Below are 12,797 nucleotides of genomic sequence, written 5' to 3'. Positions count from 1 at the left end.
TTGATGCGAGTAAAACCATGAACAGGGTGCCTTCTGGACGGTTAGTGACAGTTCCTTTAACTCTAATAAATCATAAGGATGTAACTTGAGCCTCATGAGGAAGAGCATTATATTACTAATGGATCATCCTGCAGGAACATAAACAAGATGTAAAAATAAATGAAGTCTTTGACTCTTCATGTTCACAATTCATCATTATTCTGTTATGAACATAACCCTAAGACCGTTGGTTATAATTTGTGTCATGATGGAATTTCTGTTCGGCTTTTGGCTTTTTTTGTTTTGTTTTGTTGGTGGTGTTTTTTGTAAATGAGTACCCCCTAAATAAGACCTTTTAGCTAATGGAGTAAGTGGGAAAACTGCAGCTGTCAGGTTAGCACTCAGGATTAAAGTCTAACAGAGTGAGCTTCTCTTCTGTTACGCACAAGTAGGACTTGGTTACCTCTATGGCTTTCCCAGTGTAGAGCTTGGTTGGTAAAGCTTTTGTCAGTATAGCTTCCCTGGAGAATGTAGCAAGCCCTTCACTACCTCTCAGAACTCCTGGCTTTTCCCCGGGTGTGAAGTTCTGACAATAATCAGGGATACTTGGGGAACTGCTCAGCTTATTAGGGTAAAACAAGATGGCCCCGGAGAGAGAAAGCAGCTTGATGGCTGCATAACTCAGTACTTAATAAACAACATTTTGGAATTTGAACTATTTATCTTGTTTACATTTTAAGGAAAATATGCAGCATATGTTCCGTATGCTTGTACATACTTGGAAGTTAAAATATGGCTGTATGCATGCATGAAAGATTTAATTCCTGCACCAAATATAGACCAGCTGGCTTCAGGCATACGTACTGTACCTTAGCCAATGTATGTGCCTGGTGTTGAGATAAGCTGAGATAATCCCGCTTGCACACATACACACCTCACGGGTACACACACATCTTATATAGTGTGCTTTCTTTGAACACCTAAAAATGCTATATCGTTTATACATGTGAATTATATTCTGTGCACATATTTATAGTTCATGTTTACATTTGTACATACACTTGTATCTCAGTGATAGAAAACGGAAATCTCTCTCCGCACCCCCCCCCCACCATACACTAATATTTAAGGCTTAAAAATTCTAATTCTAGGTTTTTTGTTGCAGTTCTGGCAAAACCCAGAAGAATCCATTTCCCAGTTCCCTTAATTCCCACACATTGTGTTCCCCCTGTTGAAGAGAGAGCAAATGAAGGGGTGGATACCCTCTCTCCTGCAGCAAAGGCAGGGAGGAGGTGTTGCAGGCAGGCATCACTGGAGAGAGTACTTTGTCGCCAGGAGCACGAGGGTGAAGCCTTTGGGGCAGGGCAGGAAAAGACATCCAAGCTCCCACCATGTCTGCACCTCTCCCTGCCCCAGGTTTTCACATAACCCTGCAATCCGTATGTGTGCAAATGCCTTCTTTCAGTAAAGCAGAACCTTGAAAAGTATAAGCCTGGGCTTTTTACTCAGACTTCCTTTAATTAGAAGGGAATAGACTGAGTGAAAGTCTTCATTCTAGAAGCCAGGAAGACTTCACCATGAGAAATGAACATTGCACTAAAAATGGAAACAATTAAGCCCCTTATACACACATTTCCAGTATCTGTAGGTTGGAGAGTACTCAGAAATGCTGGGGAGAAAAGTAGCAGCCAAGATTTCTCCGAATCCACCCAAAACTGCTGCTCCTACTAGAAAAATAACCTCAAATCATCTCCACCGGCAGAATGCACACACAGAAACTCAACCCAGAGTATATTCGAAAACCTGGTGAGACTCGTAAGAGCAGGGACCACCTCATCCCTAATCTGTTCCTTGGTGCAATAGGAAATACTTGTGGTAATGATGTGAAGGAATTAACTGCTGCTCATATCAAGAGCTTCTGAATTAGCTAAGCATTTTGAAAATCTGGACTGATAAAATAACACATTGATGAAAATGGAATCTTACCAAGAGCTACAATTTTGTTTTAATATTAGAAGACCAGTCAGGTCAGGATCATACTAAAATAGCTGTTCATGGGCATTCTTACTGGTTGTTGCTTAAGCAGTCTTTTGTCCTTTTATATGCTGCAAAGTACATGCTGGTTCTTCTGCAAAGTCATGGAGAAGGGTCACTGTCACATCGTCTGACACCGCGGTCAGGCACATGGGGGAAGGTGTTAGCAGTGAATCCTACGCAAATAAACAGCCAGTGGAGAGCAAGTCATGGCCTAAGTCTTCTGTTTGCAATCCTCCCTGTCATCAGATAGGGGATGAGAAGACCTTCCCAAATCCAACTGTGAGTTGGAGAATGAGATCAGATGCAGGTTGGCAAGGGAACAGACAGAATAGTTCAGAGAAGGATCTAATAAAATTGTTGTGGTTGAGGCAAATATCCTCATTCCTCTGGTTTGGAACCCACATGGGAAACATTACTTTTTGTTGTTTCTAGCAAGTCCTAATAGCATTTCCCGCTAGCATCCAGGATTTACACCTCATTTAAGTGGTCTGTGTGAGTGTCGTGGTTGTTTCCTAATTAAAACAGCAACAGCAAAAAACCTGTGCCTCTGTATCAATAATTACAGCTATACGCCTGCATTGTAAAGGCCGCTAGATCTCAGAAGCTATTTTGCCACTACTCCCGTATCTGGAAACTGAAGCTGAAAGTACCTTTTCTCTATTGAGATAAGTATGTTACAAACTGGCTTCACTGTTGGAAGGTAGGACCCGGAGAGTGTGCTCTCCTTTCTAAAGTTATCACACCGCAGTCAAAACTCCGATGATTTTGAATATTCAAGGCTAGTCTTCAACAGCTGAAGAAATCGAATGTTTATAAGATGCTTTTTCCTGTACTGCTTTTCCCCCCTCGATTTTGAACGGAATCTGTGTTGTGGGAGTTGGTTACTCCAAATACGGAGTATGCTGTGCATTCGCTCGGTCTTGAACTGACTTACCTTGTAATGGGGGACTAGGAGAGACCTCCTACTTTATTAAGCTCTACTGTCATTAGAAGAAATAGGTATTAAGTCCTAAAATGGTATGTTACATAGTCCACTGGAAAGAGAAGTCAAGTTAATATTAATAAAGGAGGAAATAGAAACATCTCCTCCCCCCCCCCCCCCACTGCCATTATGTCTCAAGATTGTCTTCCCAAGGTTTGGATTTACTAAGTTCTTGGCAGGTCAAGGGTAAGAATGTGTTTGCTGGTAGATTTTTGTTCCCTTGCCAGTGTCCTCTTTCCACTTTGTTGCTGAGCTAATTGACACTTGCTGGCAAGTGTTTGATCGATCTGCTCTCAACGGGCCGTGAAGAAACCCTAAAACACTGTGGTCAGTTGGCCTGTTACTGGAGTTAGCTCACGTTTTGACTTTCATTTATATGGGAAAGACTTCCTGAGTCCCTGCAGCGTGCCAGGCTCTGGCCCAGGTTGCAGAGTTGGTTGGAGAGGAGGTGCTGTTTGTATTGGGTGTGGGGAGAATTGCACGGTCCCAGAGCCCTCCCAGATGATCCCCAGTGGCTCTAGTAGTGGTGGCCTCCTATTAGCTGAAATGCTTCTAAGCTACACCTGCTGTTGATAAGTCACACACAGATATTTGTACTCTAAATACAGGCTTTACAAAGTAAGAGTAAAGGGACTGGTTTTCTTTTATTTTCACGATTGAGCGTGTCCTTCATAGGCCACCAGAGAATTCCTGAGTTCACAAACCCAAGATCTTTCTCCCCCTTTCTTCCCTAATTAACTTCCTGTGCAAACTTATCTCGAAAGTTATGAATTAAATATTAGAGGTTAGTCTCTGCTGTGGCTCCTGCTTCTCCCTCCTGCTCCCCATTTCTCAGCCTCTCAGTTTTTTCTAAGGTCAAGAGTAGGCTGAACTTCTTGTTCCTTTGTAAAGGAATGGGCTGTAAACTTTGAAGGCCTGAGGACGTGCTTATTTTGGTTTTAAGGAACCTCAGCTCAGAGGCTCCTGTTACAGAATGAAGTGAGAAGTGGGTTGAAGCCTACCCTTCCCATTGTTTCTTTTTTTATGATATGGTTGTTAAGGGCAGAGTGGGGTGAAAAACAGGGCAAGAGCCCATTGAGCCCTTGAGTTGATAACCTTGGCTTTCAGGAGTCTTGGGTGTGTGTTTCCATGACTCTCCTGAAATACCTAACACAAACTGCTGCCCAAAGCAAACCCCATTATAACCTTTAAAGCAAACCTGCATTTTGCTTAGACAGAAGCTGCCACTCTCAACTGTTTCCCAGAGCTCAGCCTCTGGTTCTCTGGCATGTCAGCACTTGCCTTCTGTTTTTTCCATTGCACTCCTCCCCAGCTCAGCCACAGGGGCCCCACCTCTCACAGGATCAGGGTATGTGACCCTGGAGCCCAGACAGCCTTGCAATAAATCTTCCTAGTCCACCTGCAGCTCGTCTGTCAGCGGCTGCCCTGCTTCTCCGCTGGATGTGCTATTCCCACACATCCGTCAGACAACCCTGAAGCCCCTTTGGGCCATTGGAGAGTCAGACTGGCCCTATTCCATCTATAGGTCTTTATCTATCTTGTCTTGTATCGTTGTCTGCCATGCCCAGGCTTTGCTCTACTGAGTGATTACAGGAAGCCCAAACCTAGTGGTCAATGGGCAGCCACATCACAACCATGGCTATTGGCCGTCAGAATCCCTTCTATGAACTGGTGTTCTTGTTCTCATTAAGACTTACTCCAGAGCAGCTGATATTACCCAGGATCGGGAACTAGACAGGCCCAGAGTTTCTAATTGCCTTGAACCAGATATGAACAGTATTCCTAGTTTATCTGCCCTTTCCTAGAACTGGAAGCAGATTTTTCCAATATGGCAAATAATGGTGTATTATATGAGGGCAAATGATTACAGTAGTGAGTGAACTCTTTTAAGTCTCTTCTAGATGCTAGGTACTACGTTAGATAAAAATGCAGTGTAGTGTTCATGAACATGGATTTGAGTATTAGCTGAGTGACCTTGGACAAATTATCAGCACCATCTACTAAAAATAGCATATAGCAATTACTAAGAGCTGTTACAAGAATTAAAAGACTTCACATAATGTTGCACTTTCAAAATGCCTAACACATGGTCAGCAATCGATAAATGCTAGTTGTGATGCTCCTGGTTTGTTGGCGAAAGCGGGATCCTTACCTAGGAAAAATGAACAATGTGAAGCAGGATATGAGGGGTCCAGCTCAGTTAATTCAAGGCGATTTTGGAAAAGAAGGGTCTGAGGAGGATTCAAAGACACAAAAATCAGGCTGGGACTGAAAGAATGAATTGAATTGAATTTGATCTGGGAAAGTTGAGTTTTCTGCAATTTGGGGAGTTTGTAGCACAGAGAGAACAGAGCTAGAGATTAGAAGAAATGGTCTCCACTCACTCAGTGTGAGCCCGGGCACACCACTGAGACTAGATTTCCTGACTGTAGAAACAGGACAGGGAATACTTGCTCTGCCCAGCTCCTTAGGGCTGTGGGAAGGCACATGTAAGACGAGTCATGTAAAAAAGGCAGAAGACCAGAATAAAAGTCCTCATTAGATCCTTAAGTTTAGAAAGAAGATCCTAGAAGGATCCCGAGTTACTTCAGACTGTAATTATGTAACCTGCAGGACACAGTGCTTTTAACGAGGCACTGACAACCCTAGCAAGGTCATAGCCCAGTGTTAACACATCCAGCCTGACTCTTTGTTCAAGATTCTCCAAAGTACCTGAGTCAGTACATCAAGTCCCCCAAACAATAACAACTACAATAATGGTTAAGTAACAATAGCAACAGTCAGTATTTGGCTCTTACGGTCGTTTCTCTGCTGACTGCTTCACAGACCTGAGCCCTTTTAGTTCTCAAACAATATCATGAAGCACCTGTTATTATTCCCAGTTCAGAGGTAATTAAGTTGAAGCTTAGAGAAATAAGGTGCCTGTTCCCTTTAGCTAGTTAGCGACAGAGCCGGATTTAACTCCAATTTATTTGACTCCAAAGCTTAAGCCCTTTGTGCCATTTTGCTGTTAATCTAAAGGGGGGGGAAATGTTCCCTCCTTCCCCTGCTGACCCTGTGCCAGGTTTCCTGTGGAGGATCAAGCATGCGGATGAGTTAAGTGAATAAAATGGTTAATGTTCAGGTAGCCCTTCTCCCTTCACTTAGAGCTCTATTATTGGAAAATTTAGACCCCACATTATTTCTCTATCACTATCACGTGCATTTGCTGCTGTCGAGACGGAGCTATAACAATAAAAATCCTTTGTGCTTATCATGGGCTTTCTATGTTCACTGTTTCATTTGAACATCACAGTAAACCCTTGAAAAGGGCGAATAGTGTTCTCATTTTACTCGTGAGGAAACTGAGTCTAGGGGGAAGTCAACTCGCCCAAATTCCCAGCAGAAAATTGAGAGAGCTCTTACAACTGTCACTAATAATTACTGGTAGTAATGGCTAATTACTCATAGCTAGCAAGGGCAGAGCGTTTTTTTTATGTCCTGCATACGGTGTGCAACATGCAGCAATGAGGATGCTTTCCACTTGAACTTTGGAATGTGGCAGTGTGATGTTCAGAGATGTTAAATATTTGTGCTTGCCTATACATAAAATTATTTCTATGTCACATACGCTTAAAGAACCAAATCCTGAAACTGCTGGGAAAAATAATAATTCTTGAGTAATAAGGCTGGAATTGAAAGAAAAGGGGATCAGCTATTAAATTCTTATCACGGCACAAAGGTTTTTGAATGTCAAATGTTAAACTCTTCTACATTCAATAGGAATTTTGCTATGAATCTTCAGTCCCCTAGGGTACCTTTCCTGTCTGTGCCTGTCAGCTTCATTGTTATGCATTTTAAATAAAGCTTTCCCTAACATTCAAAACTCCTTCTGAGTTTTAGGGAAAAAACATAAATAAAGTGTGTACTGTGCCTTTGCATTTTTGTTTTCTTTTACCTTTTTTCGAACTGTGTGCCTACCCCACCCCCAATCTTTAGAAGTTTAAAGCTAAGGTAAAAAAAAAAAAAAAAAAGACCTTTAAAAACGGGGGGCTCTGGGGAAGTATGCAAATGACAGAAATGTCTATGGGAAAATTAAGGGAAGTGAAATTCAGCAAGAAAGAAATTCATTGATGTTGTGATGAAACGTTGTCACTGGAGATGATGACAAATTAGAATCCGTTCCCATGGGGACCGGCGTGCTACCTACTGATCATTTGACCCATGGCTGAATGTTGGCTAGCCAAAGAATTGACCCAAAAGATGACAAGATGGTTTTAGTCCCGTTGCCTCATCAGCATTCAGGAACCCCTTAGGGATGAAGGGGGAGAGGATAAAGAAGGATAAAAGATGAAAGCTGGGCTGTGGAAAGAAAAATGTTTTTAATTACACTGAGGAGGATTGTGGGTCCACCTGTAGCTTTTTGTTAAGAAGTCCTTTGTTTTCTTCTGTCTGCAGGGATCATGGCAGGCTACAGACCCAGAATCTGTCTGGCCTCTTGGAAGGGTCTGTGTTGGTAGCTGGTCCTCTTTAGTTTAACAGAGACATTCAGGATTTAATCTCTCTGTGGGCTATCTTTACTCAAATGGATATTGTTGTGCTCACCGAGCAACCTGGATTTGGTTGGTATGCTGAAAGAGCTTGCTTTTAGAGTGAGAAAGAGAAAACTGCCCCACAGTGGAGCATGAGTTGAAGTTTCCACAGTGAGCCACTATCCCCTTTCCTTGTCAGAAGGGCACAGGGGGGTCATCTCAGGCAGTGGGGTTAAGGGAGGCCGGAGCACGACATGGGAGTCAAGGGGCCCTTAAGTTCCATATGCCTCAGTTTCTTCCGTTGTAAAATGGGAATTAACAACTGCATGGTACTGCCTCATGATGGCAGATAAATTGAATGAAAATCCAGCGTGGAAGATTAGATTGAATTATGAAACTTGCTTCTGAAAGGAAAAGAGCAGGGCATCCACTCTGTTCTCTTTCCGGGTTATGAACAAAGTTAAACACCGTGAAGTAATTGGAACAATTTTTTTTTTTTTTTTAAGTAATTGGAAACAATTTAAGACCATTTGATGTATCTGACCTCATAGTGACAGGTAATAACAGGTTTTGTTTTTGGAGAATACATTATTTCAAACTTGGCCCTCTTTTTTTTTTTTTTTTAATTTATTTATTTTTGAGAGACAGAGCGTGAGCAGGGGAGGAACAGAGAGAGGGGAGACACAGAATCCAAAGCAGGCTCCAGGCTCCGAGCTGTCAGCACAGAGGCCGACGCAGGGCTCAAACTCAGGAACCATCAGATCATGACCTGAGCTGAAGTCGGACGCTTAACCGACTGAGCCACCCAGGTGCCCTGGCCCTCTTTTTTTTTTATACTGGTGGTAGAATTCAATTCTAAACCTCCACAAAGTCTTGACTTCCGTAGGAATTATGTAGAATTCTAGGTAAGTATTTTCAGAAGTCTAATTTTTATTATAAAGTAATGAGACTGTGCATGGCTTTTAGTAATCTGTCAAGATTTTATAGCATTTGTTAAAATGGATTTGAAAAGAAGTGGGAAGAGGGGGCTGTTAGTCTGTGGGTATTCCAGAGAGAAACCGTGTTGCACACAGGTTGCACCTTTGGCCCTGAAGTTAGAATAGGACTGTGTTTGGATCCCAGCTCTACTGCTTACTAGCTTTGTAAACTTGAGCAAGTTACTGAACATTCAGCTTCTGCTTCTGGAAAAAATGCAGATGTGTGTATCTCCCATGGTTCTTTGAACGACTAAATGGAGACATGCTTGTGAAATGCTGAGAACAGTGCCCCCACATAGTTAGCACTCAACAAACATTGGCAATTATTTTTTTTTTTAACAAGGCAAGATGGGGTTTCACCACGTGAAAGGCAGGAACTTCTGACCAAAGTGGGGGGGGGCTTGCATTTGAGACCTTTTGTTAAGGGTCATGTGTGTCTGGGCTCTGTGTGCAAGTTGCTGCATCCACTGAGGAAAAATGCAGCTTGAGGGGCGTTTGGGTGGCTCAGTTTGGTTGAGTGTCTGTCCGACTTCGGGTCAGGTCATGATCTTACAGCTCGTGAGTTTGAGCCCTGCATCGGGCTCCGTGCTGGTGGCACAGAGCCTGCTCGGGCTTCTCTCTGCCTGCCTCTCTCTCTCCCTCTCTCCCTTCCTCCCCCCCCCCATAAATATATATATTTAAAATGCAGCCCATGCTAACGAGGAGGCCGAAGGCAGACATTCCCAACTTGCCCCTGCCCTGCTCCTTCTTGCAGTGCCTCCCTCTGTCCCTTTCCTTCTTTCCTTCCCTCACCACACACCCCACTGCAGGGAACTAACTGTTTAGTTCCACAGACAGCCCAGTAGTGGGGGACTCTGCACCCTGGCTCTGCGCCTTGGCTGGTTATGTTAATGAGAGTTTCATTCCTCACATCGGTGTGATTTGTCATATTTTTAAATGTCAAGTCACTACTGAAGCTTCTTTTAAGTTTGGTTTGTGTGGAGCAGATAGTGAATACACACAGGCTTTATAGGCAGGATGGTTCTGAGTTTAGGTGACTGGCTTTCACAAAACCACCTCATTGATAGAAAATAATGATCCCTAAATTGTAGGATCCTTATGCATAATATGTGGTAACTGCCACTATGCAGTAGCTCTTAGACTTTTGTGAACAACCCCAAGATCTCTTTGCAACAGATACTACAGTCTTGATCGTTCTGATGGTATAGATGGAACAGTTGGATCTGAATGGCTTTGTATAGCTCAGCCTCAATATGTTTATCTTGGAACGGAATTCAGCCTATCTTGGGTGTTCAAGTTACGTGTTGCTACATAAAAAAATACCCCAAACTTAGTGGCATAAACAATCTCTTTATGCTTGTGTATTCTGTGGGTCAGGAGCTCGGGCCAGGCATGGCAAGGGTGGCTTATCTCTGCTCCATGATGTGTGGAGCTTCATCAGAGGAGACTGGGGGCTGGAATATTCTGGAGGCTTCTTGACTCCTCTTTGGAACCTGGGCTGAGGTGACTTGAAGGCTTGAGCAACTGGAGCTGCCAACCAAGCACTTAACTGTGGCCTCTTCGTGTGTCTTGGTATAGCAGGGTAGCTTGAGAACATTCCAAGGGAGACCTGCGGAAGCTGCATGGCCCTTATGACCTAGCCTCAGAAGTTGCATGGTGTCAGTTTCTCTATACTTGACTGGTAGAAGCCATCATAACTCTACCCAGATTCAAGGAATGGGTGGAGAGAGAGCATGGACCCCCACCTCTTAGTAGAATGTTAAAAAAAAAAATTGCTGCAAATTTTTGTAAAACTACTAAGATTATGGTTCTATCTTGGGATGTGTTAGGGCTTCTGACTTCTTATAGGGAAGCAAGCTGCATAGTCTCTATTGCAACGACTTTGCCACTGTAGAATGAAAGCAGCCATAAACAGGTAAACAAATGACTATTTCAGTAAAACTTCACGAACATCGAAATTTGAATTTCCTGTAGTTATTATTAACTATAACAAAATACCTTTTTTAAAAAAAGACATTTAAAAATAAAAATCATTTTTAGCTCATATAAAAGTAGACAGTGAGACAAATTAAAATATCCTGATTGGGGAGCGTTCAGTTAGTTAAGCATCCAACTTCGGCTCAGGTCATGATCTCATGGTTCATGAATTTGAGCCCCGTGTCGGGCTCTGTGCTGCTAGCTCAAGGCCTGGAACCTACTTCGGATTCTACATCTCCCTCCCTCTCTCTGTCTCTGTCTCTGTCTCTGTCTCTCTCTCTCTCTCTCTCTGCCCCTCTCCTGCTCACTCTCTTTCTCTACCCCAGCCTCTCAAAAATAAGTAAACGTTAAAAAAATTTTTTTTAAATAAAATATCAGGTTTAATTAGATCTTTGTTCAAAGATAGAATTCTCCCAATATGTAGAAGAAATACCAGGTATTTCTCAGATGTTTGTGTGTGTGTGTGTGTGTGTGTGTGTGTGTGTGTGTTTGAAAGAAAGACAAAAATGATCACAAATTGCATTTTAGAAGTGAGTTTGTGAAGATCTTATTTAAAATTTCCTCTTTTTATTTTTTATTTTTGAGAGAATGTGAGCTGGGGAAGGATGAAGAGAGAAGGAGACAGGGGTTCCAAAGCAGGCTCCGAGCTAACAGAGCAGTGAGCCTGATGTGGGGCTTGAACTCATGAACTGTGAGATCATGACCTGAGCTGAAGTCAGATGCTCAACCAACTAAGCCACCCAGGTGCCCCTAGAATTTACATTTTTTCAAGCACATTTTATCTTTATCTTGTTACAGAACATTTGTTGCCAAGGACAGGGAAGGGCTATATTCTTGGTATTGTAGGTGGAAAATGAATGATATTTATTTCAGAGCCTAAAGAGAAAAGATAAAACGTGCTCTTCTTGATGGAGTTCCCAGAAATACATATTGTGGCTATTGTTGTTTTTAAATAAGTTGTCCAAGTTTTTAAAGAGGTTGTTGGTCGTTAGACCAAAAGATAAGGTTGGTGACTGGTTGTTTTTTTTTTCTTTAATTTTTATTAATTCATTAAATATTTATTGTCTGCCTGCAATGCCAGGCAGGCGCTAAAGATAATGAGATGAACAAAAAACACAAGTAGTACCCGCTCTTACAGAGCATACAGTCTAGTGTGGGAACCAGACATTAAACAGATGACAGCATTAAAGTGTAGAGTATGTTATGAGGGGGGAATGCAGGGCACTGTGAGAATATACTTGAGGTTTTCAAGCTGGATCTGTTACCCTGTCTCTCACCCTCAACTATCCATTGACTGTAAGAGTCCAGGTAAAAGGATTATTCCATTAGAGCACACTGTGGTTTCAAAACCAGCACAGGGGCGCTGGGTGCCTCGGTTGAGCGTCGGACTCTCGATTTCAGCTAGGGTCATGATCTCATGGTTCGTTGAGTTTGAGCCCCTGGTCCAGTCCACACTGACAGCACGGGCCTGCTTGGGATTCTCTCTCTCCCTTTCTCTTTGCCCCTCCTCTGCTTGTGCACACACTCTCGCTCTCTCGAATAAATAAACATGAAAAAAATAGCACATTTGCTAAGCACATTGTTACTTAGCATCCTGGCCTCCACCTACCACATGTCGGTAGCACTTTGTACCACATTTTAGTAACCAAAATCATCTCTAAGCTTTGCCAAATCCCCTCGGAGGCAGAATCACCAGTGGTCTAAATTAAGATGGGAAGTTAAACTGCATCTATACATTTTGTTTCAAAGACCTCAGCAAGAAAAACATAATTTTTTAAAATAAATTCTAGCTCAGGGATTAGAATTGCAGGTGGATTTGTCAATTTAGGGGGGCATACAATACCTCCTCTGAAAACGGTGAGACAAAATGGGACAGCCCTTTATCAAATTAAATGTTACACTCATACTCTTGTTACGTGTAGAGATGTTTGTACCTTATAGTTTGTACAATATATAGCAAGGCTGAGAACGTTATTTGACACTCTGAAAACTCCCAAATATCAATGGGACAAGATCGAATTGAGGAATTGGCTTGAAAATAACAAATGAAGATATCCTGATTTGGCTTCATGTTCTCAGCCTGTAAGCTATTGGATTGTGTGAGTTGATGACCCAAAGGAGATGATTAGTTCTCCTCTAGTGTGCTGATAATGAATAGCTCTACAAAACCAATTAGCTATAATTCTATCAGTCATTTCATTTGGGTAACATTTTGTTGAAGGGGAAGAAAAACAACACTGTTTTCCTTGGAGATCTATAATTAAGCTGTGATATTTGATGGGAACAATGGAGGAAAAAGCAGTATGCTTATCAATTTGCTTTTGTTTTTCCCAC

General features: G+C 42.4%; 1 protein-coding gene across 1 annotated transcript in view; it reads left to right on the top strand.

Annotated features, from left to right (window-relative positions):
• Positions 1–12,797, top strand: part of CACHD1 (cache domain containing 1) — a 211,788-nt gene that overhangs the window by 100,367 nt on the left and 98,624 nt on the right. The gene's annotated exons all lie outside the window — the stretch shown is intronic.

The sequence above is a fragment of the Lynx rufus genome, unplaced genomic scaffold (genome assembly GCF_022079265.1).
Source record: "Lynx rufus isolate CCGP_SWC_20201006 ecotype Redwood Valley unplaced genomic scaffold, mLynRuf1.p SCAF_2, whole genome shotgun sequence".
In the NCBI taxonomy this organism is placed as follows: Eukaryota; Metazoa; Chordata; class Mammalia; order Carnivora; family Felidae; genus Lynx; species Lynx rufus.
This window is presented reverse-complemented; position numbering and strand designations above follow the sequence as displayed.